This window comes from Myotis daubentonii, chromosome 7, assembly GCF_963259705.1.
Source record: "Myotis daubentonii chromosome 7, mMyoDau2.1, whole genome shotgun sequence".
Taxonomy (NCBI): domain Eukaryota; kingdom Metazoa; phylum Chordata; class Mammalia; order Chiroptera; family Vespertilionidae; genus Myotis; species Myotis daubentonii.
In genome coordinates this window covers 46429614-46444871 of record NC_081846.1, presented here as the reverse complement: position 1 = coordinate 46444871, position 15258 = coordinate 46429614, and the positions used below count along the sequence as shown (strand labels likewise).

The 15258-nt window shown below is 42.3% G+C and overlaps 1 protein-coding gene across 4 annotated transcripts in view; it reads left to right on the top strand.

Annotated features, from left to right (window-relative positions):
• The window catches only part of METAP1D (methionyl aminopeptidase type 1D, mitochondrial), a 71735-nt gene that overhangs the window by 17458 nt on the left and 39019 nt on the right, over nt 1–15258 (top strand). The gene's annotated exons all lie outside the window — the stretch shown is intronic.

The window sequence follows — 15258 nt, the reverse complement described above, 5'->3', positions numbered from 1 at the left end:
GTAAAAATTTCTTAGTTTGTTGAAATGCATATTCTAGCTCCTATACTTGAATTTTCATAATCAGTATGTCTGGGGTAGAGCTCAGAAATCTGCATTTTCATAAACATTCGTTGTGATATTGATGTAATTATTGGACCAGGTGAGAACTGGAGTAGATGTGTTTTGATGGGTACTATGGTAACTGATAAAAGCTTTCTTTTTTTTACTTTTTAGCTTTTCCTTGGGGAAAATTTTAAATATACACTAAACAGAATCCTATCTAAAAAAGAGGGAATATGCTAATTGACCCTCACACTGTCGCAAAGATGTTGGCGCCCATAGCCAATAAGGAGGGAATATGCTAATTGGCTGTCCCACCCTCAAATATGGCGGCACCCACAGCCACAAGATGGCGGTACCCAATCCCTTCAGCCCTGCTGGGGTGGCAGGCACGCACCTGCCTCCAGAGTCTCCCAGTCCCCTCAGGTCCCCAGCCACCCAGGGCTGGCCCAAGGCACAGTCAAGCCTTGGATGGTGGCTGCCCAGCTACCCAGGACCGCCAGAGGCGCAGGTAACCAGGGCCAGCTGAGGCTTGCGCTGCCAGCAGTGGCAGCAGCAGAGGTGTGATGGGACGTTGCCTTCCCCTGAGCACCAGGTTGCCTCCCGCCCCTGAGGGCTCCCAGACTGTGAGAGGGGGCAGGCCGGGCTGAGGGACCGCCCCCCTCCAGTGCATGAATTTTCATGCACCGGGCCTCTAGTAGTATATTGAACTTCCATTGACCCATCACCCAACTTCAACAATGTTGGTTTACTTCTGCACTCATCTATATCTTGCATTCCTCCTTTACAGATTATCTGTGGAAGCAGATCTTAAATATACTTCCATAAATATTTTAGTAGGCAACTCTAAAATATTTAAATATAAGTACTTAAAAAATACACCATTATTAAATCTTACAGAATTTGAGAATAATTTCGTAGCATCAAATATGTTAATGTCTAGATTTCCTGGATATTTTTTCACAGTTGATTTGTTGGATTCAGGAACCAGACACAGTCCACACATTGCATTTGATTGATGTGTCTCTTTAATCTTTTAATCTATAGGCTTCCTCTTCCCTCTTTTTTCCCGCTTGTGATTTATTTGTTAAAGAAACCAGGTCATTTATTCTGTAGATTTTCTCAGGCTAGATTTTCTGATTGGATCATCATGATGTCATTTACCATTTTTCTTTTCCCTGTAATTTCTGTAAACTCCATCACTTCCATCCTGGAGTTTGATCAGATTAAAGTTCAAATTTTTTTTTTTTTTTGGCAAGAATACATCATAGGTAGTGTCATATACTCCCATCAGGAGGCACATGTCTGGTTGTTCTCTCTTTTGTCATGTTAGCTGCCATAGATAATCATTGCTGAGATCCTTTATTTTCTAGAGAGAGCCCTGTATTTTAACTTAGGAAGTAGCTCATGGAAGAACCTTCTCCCTCTTATCGTGGATTTTTCCTTTTCTTAGTGAGGCTTTTAAAGCTTTCACAGCAAACTCCTAATTGCCTACTTAGATGTTGTGTTTGCTACAGAAAGCATAAAGGCTTTCTTGCTTTCACATCTTAGTCTCATTTTCACAATATAATCTTTAAAATTTGTCTTAGCATCTTCGACATTTATTTCAGTTCCTGAGACATATTGAGATGAATAGATGACCACACAATTGAAGAGAAAGTTTTGGGCCTGTTAATGAAACTACAGCTACAGGCTAGTTGACCTGGTATAAGTACAAATGAGTCAGAGCTACAAATTCTGTACCACCATCCCATCCAGAGGGGAAGGCAATGAATTTTAAAATATGTATATATATATATATATCTTTATTGATTTCAGAGAGGACAGGAGAGGGAAAGAGAGATAGAAACATTAATGATGAAAGAGAATCATTGATTGGCTGCCTCCTCCACGTCCCCTACTGGGAATCAAGCCTGACACCCAGGAATGTGCCCTTGACCAGAATCAAACCTGGGACCCTTCAGTTCGCAAGCTGATGCTCTATCCCTGAGCCAAACCAGTTAGGGCGTAATGAATTTTTTAAGACCTATATTTATTGATTTTTGTCCTGAAAGCAAACATGAGATTTCTGGATCAGGGCAGACAACTATTACTTATAGCAATAATCAAATTGGTTCCCTACACCCATTTCCCCTTCAGAGCAATGAGAAGGGGTCTAGAAGAATGAGGTGGTATATGCCAAAATCACTTCAGGAATTGGAAATGAATGGGTTCCTTCCTTCATTCAACAAACATTTACTGATTGTTGACTATATGCTGGACACTGAGCCATCACTGGGGTAGATGGTAAATACTAGAGAATGCCCAACCTAACACATGCAACCATTCATCTTTGTGCTTAGAGTTGGCCTTCAGATGTCATATTTATAGGTAATCAAATACATATATTTCATGTGTGTGAATATATTTTATTATGAAGTCACTAGAGGCCCGGTGCACAAAATTCATGCACAGGGGGAGGATGTGTGTCCCTCAGCACAGCCTGCACGCTCTCTAATCTGGGACCCCTCTCACAATCCAGGACTGCTGGCTCCCAACTGCTTGCCTGCCTGCCTGCCTGATCACCCCCTAACCACTCCCCTGCCAGCCTGATCAATGCCTAACTGCTCCCCTGCTGGCCCGATTACCCCTAACTGCCCTCCCCTGCTGGCCTGGTCACTCCTAACTGCTCTCCCCTGCTGGCCTGGTTGTCCCTAACTGCTATCCACTGCAGGCCTGGTTCCCCCCAACTGCCCTCCCCTGCTGGCCTGGTCACCCCTAACTGTCCTCCCCTGCCAGCCTGGTTGCCCCTAACTGCTCTCCCCTGCCAGCCTGGTCACCCCTAACTGCTCTCCCCTGCAGGCCTGATCACCCCCAACTACCCTCTCTTTCAGGCCTGGTCCCTCCCAACTGCCCTCCCCTGCTGGCCTGATTGCCCCCAACTTCCCTCCCTTTCAGGTCTGGTCCCTCCCAACTGCCCTCCCATGCTGGCCTGATCACCCACAACTGCCCTCCCCTGCCAGCCCATCTTGTGTCCACATGGGGGCAGCCATCTTGTATGTTGGAGTGATGGTCAATTTGCATATTACTCATTTATTAGATAGGATTCCTTGGTATCTTTGAGGAATTGCTTTCAAGACACCCATGGATACCCAAATCTTTGGATGGTCAAGTCCCTTATATAAAACTAGAGGCCTGGTGCATGGATTGGTGCACCAGTGGGATCCCTTGGCCTGGCCTGCAGGGATCAGGCTGAAACTGGCTCTCCAACATGCCCCGAGGAGTTCTGGATTGTGAGAAGGTGCAGGCCAGGCTGAGGGACCCCACCAGTGCAAGATTGGGGCCAGGGAGGGACCACAGGAGAGCTTCAGGGCATGTCCACCTATCTCTGCCAGTCCCAGGCCTCTGATGAAGTGATATTTGAGCTGAGGCCTGAAGGATGTTAACCCTACCAGACCGCTGTACCGATTTTTCGGTAATTTCCGAACCTGCCGCTATACCGCTGTACCTAATTTTTGGTACTTTGCCTAGATTTATTTTCTACAATGTCTCCAAGTTCCATCTTATTCTAACCACTTGTTTGCATGTAACTAACATTTTTCTATATCATGTTGGTTTTTTCTCTTTAATGCTCAGGAGCCCAGGTATAGGGGACAGTTAGGTTCAGGGCCTCAGGTCTGGTAGGGTTAATGAGCCAGTGTTGTGAGGAGTTGGTGAAAGAGCAAATGCACACACCAGAAAGGACTTAAAATGTCTGAGGAGCCATGACTGGTTTGGCTCAGTGGATAGAGCGTTGGCCTGTGGACTGAAAGGTCCCGGGTTCGATTGCGGTCAAGGGCATGTACCTTGGTTGCGGGCACATCCCCAGTGGCGGGTGTGTAGGAGGCAGCCAATTGATGTTTCTCTCTCATCGATGTTTCTATCTCTCTATTCTTCTCCCTTCCTCTCTGTAAAAAATCAATAAAATATATTTAAAAAAAAAAAAGTCTGAGGAACACAAAGGGACTGTGGTTGTGGGGGGCAGTGAGTGACAAGGAGAGTGGAGTGTGAGGAGGCTAGAGAAGTAGGCAGAGGCAAGACCATGCAGAGCCTTGGAGACTTTGAGAAGTTAGAATTATGTTCTAAAAGTGGTTGACAAACTGAAGAATTTTAAGCAGGAAAACTTAGTAATTATCCTCACCTAGACTTTTATTTTTCTATGCATGTGCAAACATCCATGTGTGTTTTTAATGATATGATATTATACATGATCTGCAACTTGCTTTTTTGCTTACCAATAACATAATGGGCATCTCTGAAAGGAAGATTTATTAAAAAAAAATAATAATTAGCCGTAACCGGTTTGGCTCAGTGGATAGAGCGTCGGCCTGCAGACTGAAAGGTCCCAGGTTCGATTCCGGTCCAGGGCATGTACCTTGGTTGCCGGCACATCTCCAGTGGGGAGTGTGCAGTAGGCAGCTGATTGATGTTTCCCTCTCATCGATGTTTCTAGCTCTCTAGCTTTTTCCCTTTCTCTCTGTAAAAAATCAATAAAATATATTTAAAAAAATAATAATAATAATTAGTTTGTTTTGCTGTGAACTACAAGACAAATAGATTTAGATATGTAATAATTTGAAGCTCTGGAAAATCAGTTTCTTGGGGGTTAAAAAAAGGAAGGACAGTGCTTGCTTTTAATGGCAATTATAGATATGAATTCACTTCAATAATTTAAGAACATTAAAACCATATTCTAACTTGATTCTTGATTTTGTGTTAAACTTACCATGATTAGTATGTTACTTTAGCCACGTATTGTTAAAGCAACTTTATAGGTCATTTTTAGTCTTCTAGATACAGCATAGCCTGAACAAAGAAGGGAAATCAGAGAATAAGAATTCAATAGGAAGTACATGGTCAAACCATAACAAATCAGGAGAGGTTCGGTACATTCCATAGAGCATGTATCTCTTTTAAAAGTATAGTTGTGACCTGACCGGTTTGGCTCAGTGGTTTAGCATCCACCAATGAACTAAAAGATAACTGGTTTGATTCCCTGTCAGGGCACATGCCTGGATTGTGGGCTTGATCCCAGTAGTGAACTTGCAGGAGGCAGCTGATTGATGATGTTTCTCCTTGATGATCCTATCTCTATCCTTCTCCCTTCCTCTCTCTTTAGAAATCAGTAAAAACATTTTTTTTTTTATAGTTGTGGCTCAGTGCTTGAGCATCAACCTATGAACCAAGAGGTCACAGTTTGATTCCGGGTCAGGGCACATGCCCAGGTTACAGGCTCCATTCCCTGGTGAGGGGCATGCAAGAGGCAGCCAATCAATGATTCTCTCTCATTGTTGATGTTTCTATATCTTCCCTTTAAAATGAATAAAAATATATTTTTATTAAAAAGTGCAGTTTACTATTGTCAATAATTATAACTGTACTTATGTATTTGCTTTTAAAATATTGTGAAAAATACACCTAAAAATCCTTGAACTATAAAATTCCAGCATCTTTTAGTTCTTGTCCAATTATAAAATCCAATCTAAAGCATGAATAGAAGAATCAGTCTATCCCAGGGGTGGGCAAACTTTTTGACTCGAGGGCCACAATGGGTTCTTAAACTGGACTCAGAAGAAGGAGCTGCGGCCGTGTTTCCCGACGTTGCCATGTTAACACTGCTGCTGGTGAAGGAGCGGAGGGGAGAGCAAGAGAACCCTCCGCTCTTTCGGCTCCGCGGGCCGGATAGAACAGCCGAACGGGCCGGATCCAGCCCGCGGGCCGTAGTTTGCCCACGGCTGGTCTATCCTATATAATAAAAGGCTAATATGCAAATCGACCCAACGGCAGAACAACCAGCCGCTATGACACATAGTGACCACCAGAGGGTAAATGCTCAATGCAGGAACTCCCCCTAGTGGTAAGTGAACTCCCACAGGGGGAGCACTGCTTAGCCAGAAGCCGGGCTCACAGCTGGTGAGCGCAGCAACGGTGATGGGAGCCTCTCCCGTCTCTGTGGCAGTGGTAAGGATGTCCCTCTAACAGCTTAGGCCCGCTCCCCGCAGCAGGCCTAAGCCGTTGGTCAGACATCCCCCGAGGGCTCTTGGACTGCAAGAAGGTGCAGGCTGGACTGAGGGATAACCCCCTCCTGAGTGCACAAATTTCGTGCACCGGATCTCTAGTATTACAATAAAGTAGAGATAAAGAAAATGTTTTCTGGTCTTAGAGTCCCCTGTTGTGTGGACATCTATGGCAAACATTTTCCAAAATACCAGGTGAATGAAAAAACTATTCCCCACAAAACTAACTACCTCAAACTCATGAACTAGAATTTAGCTCATTTGTAAACCTACATTAACAAAAACAAACACACAAAAATCATTGCAGAGGTAGAAACTAACTAAAGCAGGCAAGAAGTTATCACATTACAGAAGGGATACTTGGACAAAACCCCTGTCTGCATTCTTAACCTGCGAACCCCGGCCCTTGCCTTCAGCATTTGAAATTATCTTTCTGAATTTAAATTTTTGATATGCTTCTGGTTTTGTAATAAAGTCAAGATCAATAGTAATGTAGTCATCAATTACCTTTCTGCCTTTTTTCTTATACTAGAGGCCTGGTGCACAAATTTGTGCATGGGTGGGATCTGGCCGGCCCGCCCTGATTGGGGACAATTGGGGCTGCAGTGCACGTCAAAGCTACTGGTTCTGGCATTCTGGTCACTTGGCTTTTATATATATAGACTAGTGGCCCGGTGCACAAAATTTGTGAACAGGGGGGAGGGTGTCCCTCAGCCCAGCCTGCACCCCCTCCAATCTGGGACCCCTTGGGGGATGTCCGACTGCCGGTTTTTTATCCCACAGGGATCGGGCCTAAACCAGCAGTCAGGCCTAAACCAGCAGTCAGACATCCCTCTTGCAATCCGGGACTGCTGGCTCCTAACTGCTCACCTGCCTGCCTGCCTGATAACCCCTACCTACTCTGCATGCTGGCCTGATCACCCCCAACTGCCACCCCCGCCAGCCTGCTCACCCGCAACTGCCCTCCCCTGCTGGCCTGATCACCCCTAACCACCTCTGCCTTGGCCCCACCACCATGGCTTTGTCCGGAAGGTCTCCCAGTCTAATTAGCATATTACCCTTTTATTAGTATAGATTGAAGTCACTGGAGCAGCATCAGTTGGTAAGAAATACTCTGTTTCTTAATAAAAATCTTTCACTCTCTTCTGTAAAAATGAAAGTATACTTAGCTTCTCCAGATATTTAATTGTATGTTATCCATTTGTTAAAAGATGCCTTTTTTAGAAATATATTTTTATTGATTTCAGAGAGGAAGGGAGAGGGAGCAAGAGATAGGAACAGAAATGATGAGAGGGAATCATTGCCTCCTGCATTCCCCCTAATGGGGATGGAGCCCGCAACTCGAGCATGTATCCTGACCTGGAATCGAACCAGTGGCCTTCTGGTTCATAGATCAGTGCTCAACCACTGAGCCACACTAGTGGGGCAAAAGATTTCTTTTTTCTTTTTTTTAAAATATATTTTATTGATTTTTTACAGAGAGGAAGGGAGAGAGATAGAGAGTTAGAAACATCGATGAGAGAGAAACATCGATCAGCTGCCTCCTGCACATCCCCCACTGGGAATGTGCCTGCAACCCAGGTACATGCCCTTGACCGGAATCGAACCTGGGACCTTTCAGTCCGCAGGCCGACGCTCTATTCACTGAGCCAAACCGGTTTCAGCAAAGATTTCCTAATTCCATAATTAAACACACACCCACATGTATGCATGTATGTATATGTCATATATCAAAAAATCTTCTTGTTGCTTAGTTTTAAGAAATTGTTTTGCCTGGCCAGGTAGCTCAGTTGGTTAGTGTTGTCCTGATGGGCCAAGGTTACAGGTTTGATCCCTGGTCGGGGTACATGCAGGAATCAATGAATGCATAAATAAGTAGAACAACAAAATTTGATGTTTCTCTGTCTCTCTCTCTCTCTCTCTCTCTCTCTCTCTCGCTTGCTCTCTCTCTCCCTCTCCCTTTCCCCCTCTCCCCCTCTTTTCCTTTCTCTCTAAAATTAATAAATAAAAAATTTTTTTGAAAAATAAATATGAATGACAATTTAGAAATATTATCTCAAGTGCTCATCATTTTCTAAAATCCATAATTAAGAAATATTTCATTGGGATAGGACACTAAAGACATTTATAGTGCTCCCCCCCAGAGTTTTATTCTTATGAAACAAATTATTAACAATGGTGTAACTGAAATCATTGGAAAGGTCTAATTGCCCCAAAATATCTCCCTTACAACCTTTGTTTGGAACATAAAATTTCCAAGTACTAGAATCATTCCTTTGGGATAAGAGAATCCTATATAATAAAGAGGGAATATACAAATTGACCATCACTCCGCCACAAAGATGGCTGCACCCACAGCTGAGGCCTAGTTCCCATAACGAGCCTTAAGGAGCAATCAGCAGGGACCTGAGGCTGCTCCCCCCCTCCCTACCCCGTGGGGATTGACAGGGGACCTCAGGCTGTACCTCCCGCCCGGTGGGGCTTGATGGGGGACCTCAGGCCTCACCCCCTGCCCTGGCGCCAGGCTGGGGACCGCAGGCTGTGCCCCCCCACCCGGTGGGGGTTGACAAGGGTGGGACCGGCCAGGTCTAGATCTAGCCCAGGGATGGGCAAACTTTTTGACTTGAGGGCCACAATGGGTTCTTAAACTGGACCGGAGGGCTGGAACAAAAGCATGGATGGAGTGTTCGTGTGAACTAATATAAATTCAAAGTAAACATCAACACTAATAAAAGAGAAAAATGGTAATTGGCGTACAAGCTACCCTTTTCATTGGCTAATCAGGGCTATATGCAAATTAACTGCCAACTAAGATTGGCAGTTAACTGCCAACTAAGATTGGCAGTAAACTGCCAACAAGATGGCGGTTAATTTGCATATGTAGGCACAATGCAGGGAGGCGAAAGGGAAAGCAGGAAGAAGCCCCCTGCCACTGACAGTGATTGGAAACCCAGGGGGGAGAATCAGGCACCTTTTCTGCCCTGGCCAGTGATAGCAGGAAGTAGGGGTGGAGCCAGCGATGGGAGCTGGGCACGGTCGAAGCTGGCAGTCCCAGGAGCTAGGGGTCCCTTGCCTGGGCCTAAAGCGAAGCCCACGATCGTGGGGCCACTGCCACTGCAGGTCCCCGCTGCCCGGGCCGGATGCCTAGGCCAGAGGCGTCAGGCCTGGGCAAGGGGCCGATCCTGCAATTGGAGGGTGATGGGGGTCAACGCCTGAGGGCTCCCAGTATGTGAGAGGGGGCAGGCTGGGCTGAGGGACACTCCCCCCCGCCCCACACACACACCCAGTGCACGAATTTCGTGCACCGGGCCCCTAGTCATTACATAAAAGGGTACAGTCTTTTTTTCAATAGTTTTATTCATTTCAAACAGGCCGGATCCAGCCCGAGGGCCGTAGTTTGCCCACGGCTGATCTAGCCCAATGAGAGGGGGCCAGCCAGGTCTGGGTCTCGTGCAATTTTGAGGCGCACGTGGGTGGGTGGGGACTTGACTCTGGGTCCCATGGTGCACCCTAGACTCTGACAGGAGGAAGATTTTCATATACATTTTACTAATTTTCTTTCATCTCTGACACCTCTATTATAGAGAAAGGGCAAATAGCAATATTAAAATATTTCTTCTAATTAATCCCCTTTTAATGTGCATGAATTTTGTGCACCGGGTCACTAGTATCTCCATAAAGCCTTAGTTTAATAGGAGTTATCATTCTTGCTTTGCTAAGATTGTATTAGAAGAAATAAGTTGGTATGTTTTGTTTTGTTTTTATTTTATCTTTATTGTTGAAAGTGTTACAGATGCCCCTTTCCCATATCTCCAAGCCCCCCCCCCCCCCGCCCCCCCGCACGCGCACCCGCCTCCGCCTTCGGCCTTCAGTATGTTTTTGTAGTTTTAGTAAAGAGGAGGGTAAGGATTCATGGTGGAAGAGAAGAGAGACACTCCTCTACCAACAGCTCCAAAAGAAGGCTTTAGGCTGTGGGAAAGGCAAAGCCCCTACTTCATAATCATGAAATGTCTGCTTTGTTAGGAGCCATATTTAAAACTGATAGTACTATGTGCTCATCTAAGTTGCAGAATGAATATAATAAGATAGACCATCTCATTCATGAACACTTCTGTCTCTTTTTTAGTATAATGCCAAAGTGTTTGCAGAATAACTTGGCACCTTCACTTCCTCCACAGTCTGGGGGTAAAGTCCAGAAAACAGTCTAGTTGAATTTTCAGATGGGTTTTTGGCAAGAAGACAAGGTGGCTTTATATAGTTTGTCTCTGGTGTTACTCACGGAATGTCTGAAAGAAAAGGGAGGATTTGTAGACCTGATTAAAACAAGGAAGTAATCCAGTGACTTAAAGAGATGGGTTGTGGAACTTGAATCCTAAAATAAAGCCCTCCCCTCCTTGAGTTTTCAGCCATGGGAATAACCAGTTGCTTCATTGTGTGTTTTGTCAAAGTGCCTCAGCCATTTGGCCAGCCTGATGGTTACCTGCTGCCTCTTTTTATAGCCTCTGTGTCCTTTGTTGTTGCCCTGCTGGTCAAACATGTGTAGCAGTGCCCTGGGGCACCAAGCATGCCCTGGGGAGCTAAGTGCTGCCAGATGTGGGGAGCAAGGGTTGATTCACATGGCCATAATTTCCAATAGCTAATTTTACCTGTTTTCTTTTGGTTTTGGGTTTCTTTCTTAAAGAAAAAATCCATTCGGAGTTGGGTTTTTGTCCCCTTTAAATTGCAGTCTTGTCTTGTTACCACTATTCTTCCAGCCCCACCCCACCCCCAAAATGAAAGTGTGAGAAAAGAGGGATGGAGAAGATATGTGATTTATTAAATCTGGGTAATTAATGTTTTACTTTATGATAAAAATTAGTGAAGTGTATCTGTTTTACTGGACTCTGACCAGTATTTTTACTTCAAAGTAAAATTAAGTTTCACTGACTCAGTCTGTTACATTGAAGTTATTTACACAGAAATAGATAATATTTTAGATAAAATCTTCCAGATAGAAATTTTATCTAATCTCTTATTAAGAACACTAGATTTATTGATCAAAGCTCTAAGTTTTTAACTAGCTAGTCTGAAAACTGATTAAATCAAAAGAAACAATCAAGCCTTTAGCTTAGTTTTTTGTATGAACTGAACCTCAGGTTGATCAAATCCTTTGATAAAAGAAAGTTTTTCTTTATACAAGTATTTCTGCCAACAATTAAAATAAGTCTGATAAAATATCACCACTTGGCAAACCCCTAATGAGTTAATGGATTGAAGCCATCAATGGTTGCTAACATCACAAAAGGAGAGACAGCTGTCTGAGCCCACCACCATCTATTAAATAATTCTTACTAAAAAAACTGAACTTGAATCAAAACAACTCTCTCAGTTTAATATCAGTCTATAGGAAATATAAGAAACATGTTAAATGTCACCAGTGAGATACAACTAGTAAATTTCAGAATGTGGGAGATGCTAGGGACAAAGAAAGGCATTTCAGGAGGAGAAAGGAATTGATTAAAACAGGCACGAGACATGCCAATCAAATGCAGTATTTGGGTCATATTTTAACAAACTATTTGTTTAATGAAAAAAATTATAAATATATGACAAAAGAAGAATATCAGAAGACTACCCAAATATTTGATGATATTAAGGCATTATTGTTAATCTTTTAGGTGTGATGTGGTTGTATTGTTAAATCATTAAAAGGAGTTATCATCTTTTAGATATACATACTGAAATATTTACAGATGAAATGATATGTCTGGGATGGACTTCCAACTAATTCAGTGGGAAAGGAGGATGGTTATAGATGAAACTATCAGCATGAGTGGATAATTGTTAAAACTGGATGATGGGTACACGGCAGTTATAGTACTCTGTTTATTTGGTGTATGTTTGACATTTTCTATAAATAAAAAGGTTTTTTAAAATAGGCTTAAGTTTGAAATCCAAATTTGCCACTTTAACTTTTGTGATCTTGGGCAAATCCCTCACCTTTCTTGAGTCTCAGGGGGTTTTGCCTGTAAAATAAGTACAAGAATATCTTCCCAGCTTACTTTACACAGGTTGTTGGACCAAATAAAATAATGTGTATGAAATTATTTTAAAAATTGCTACAAGCTTGTCCGTTTTTTATTTTTTTTATTATTATTATTATTATTATTATTATTATTATTATTATTATTATTAAGCCTATGAAAGGATATAGTTTTCCTGCAAAGAACATGGTAGCTTTTCATGCTTCAGCAAGTAGTATTATCATCCTATATACGTTATAGCAATTAAAAAACTCTGGAATTGGCCCTGACCGGTTTGGCTCAGTGGATAGAGCGTCGGCCTTCAGACTGAAGGGTCCCGGGTTCTATTCCAGTCTGGGACATGTACGTTGATTGCGGGCACATCCCCAGTAGGGGGCGTGCAGGAGGCGGCTGATCGATGTTTCTGGCTCTCTATCCCTCTCCCTTCCTCTCTGTAAAAAATCAATAAAATATATTTTTAAAAAAACCAAAACTCTGGAATTGGACAGAAACATGCAAAAAAAAAAAAATGAAATCAGATCACCTTCTTATACCATATACAGGAATAAACTCAAAATGAATTAAAGACTTAAATATAAGACTTAAACCATAAAACTCCTAAAAGAAAACATAGATAGTAAAATTTATGACATTTCTCTTAGCAATATTTTTTCTGATAGATGTCCTCAGGCAAGGAAATAAAAAGAAAAAACAAACAAATAGGACTATATAAACCTAAAAAGCTTTTGCACAAAGGACACTATCAACAAAATGAAAATACAACCCACTGAATGGGAGAAGATGTTTGCAACTGCACATCAGATAAGGGGTTACTGTAATAAAGAGGGACTATACCATCACTCCACCACAAAGATAGCTGTAATAAATTTTATAAAGAACTCATACAACTCAACACCAAAAAAGCAAACAATCCAGTTTAAAAATGTGCAGAGGACCTGAATAGACACTTCTCCAAAGAGGACATGCAGATGGCCAATAGACATATGAAAAGATGCTCAATGTCACTAACCATCAGAGAGATGCAAATTAAAGCCACAATGAGATGTCACCTCACACATGTCAGAATGGCTGTCATCAGTAAATCAACAAACAACAAGTGTTGATGAGGATGTGGAGAAAAGGGAGCCCTTGCGCACTGTTGGTGGGAATGCAGAGTGGTGCAGCCACTGTGGAGAATAGTATGGAGGTTCCTAAAAAAGCAGCATTATTTACAGTAGCCAAGATTTGGAAGCAACCCAAGTGCCTATCAATAGACAAATGAATAAAAAAGTGGTGGTACATACATACAATGGGATATTATTTGATCATAAAAAATAATGAAATCTTATCATTTGCAAAAGCACAGATGGAGCTAGAGGGTATTATGCTAAGTAAAATAAGTCAGTCAGAGAAAGATAAATACAAAATGATTTTACTTGCATATGGAACCTAAAGAACAATATAAATGAATAAACAAAACAGAAACAGACTCATAGGTACAGAGAACAGACTGATGGTTGCCAGCAGGGAGGGAGATTGGGGAACCGGGTGAAAGGTGAAGGGAGTAAGACTACAAATTGGTAGTTACAAAATAGTCCCAGGGATATAAAGTACAACATAGGGAATATAGTCAGTAATATTATAATAACTATTTATGGTGCCAGGTAGGTACTGGAAATATTGGGGGGAACACTTTGTAAAGTATATGATTGTCTAACCATTATGCTGTACACCTGAAACTACTACAAAATAATATTGAATATTTTTTAAAGTAAATAATTTCCTGATCCAGCAAAAAAAAAAAAAAAAAAAAAAAAAAAAGAAAGAAAAGAAATATAGATGCCTGTGTATGCATGTTTCCTATCTCAGTTCACTGGAGGAACTGAAATCAGTGATTTTCCCAGTAGCAATCAGCACATTTAGTGGCTATATCTTTATTTCTAAATACCATTCTGCAGTAAAAGAACTAGGGGTCCTTGGATTGGTTTCAAGATTGGGCAGGGAAATACAAGATGAGTATAGAGCATCTTGTGATGCCAGAAAGTGAGGGACGCTAAAAACAAGGGACAGGAAATGAAGCACATTGAAAGGGGCACAGGAACTAACCTGAAAGAGCTTGAGTAACAAAACAATGATAGAATTGGATTTGAAAGAAAAGAATAAATGTGCACAAGCCCGTATCTTATATAATAAAAGCCCAGCGACCAAACGGCAGAACGACCAGAATGACTGGTTGACCAGTCGCTATGACACGCACTGACCACCAGGGAGCAGACGCTCAACACAGGAGCTGCTCCCTGGTGGTCAGCGCACTCCCACAGTGGGAACAGCCGCTCAGAGGGTAGGTCCACAGCCGCTTGGCCGACCAGGATGAGTGGTGCTCCCACAGCGGGCTGATTCCCACAGGCCACGCCCCCCCCACCAGTGCACGAATCCCATGCACCTGGCCTCTAGTTGATGTATAAAAGTAAATAAAAAAGAGGATAATGAGAATCATATATGGTGACAAAATGAAACTAAACTTTGGGTAATGAGTATGTAAAGCAGTATAGAGATGATGTAATATATTATTGTACACTTGAAGCGTATAATCTTATTAGCCAATGTCACACCAATAAATTTAATTTAAAAAATACAAAATTATAAATAGGAAATCACTATTAGAGAATATCACAGTAAAAATTGCTGTGGGTAAGATCCACCCATGAGTACTAAAGTTAGTGGGGAAGTTTTTAAGCAAATACAGAAGATTTGAATAGTCTCAAAGTATCTTCTGTAAAATATTTAATACTTACAATGGAAAATAGTATCTTTGCATTGGATAATCTTGGTAGCCATCATCTTAGCAAGGTTAACATCATAATGAATGTTCTGATAGGGTGCACTGAGAAGGACACATCTGTGTGGTATTATTTGAGATACTCTATCTCAATTTTATCATGAGAAAACATCAGACAAAGCAAAATTGAGGAATAGTCTATAAAATAACTGACCAGTATTCTTCAAAGGTCTCCAGGTCATGAAAGACAAGGGAGGTTGAGGAACTGTTGCAGACCTGAGGTGACTAAGGAGGCATGACAACTAAATACAATATGGGATCTTGAATTGGATCCTGGAACAGAAAAATTATGTTCTTGGAAAAAATAGGAGGAACCTGAATAAGTTCTCTTCTGTATTCTAGC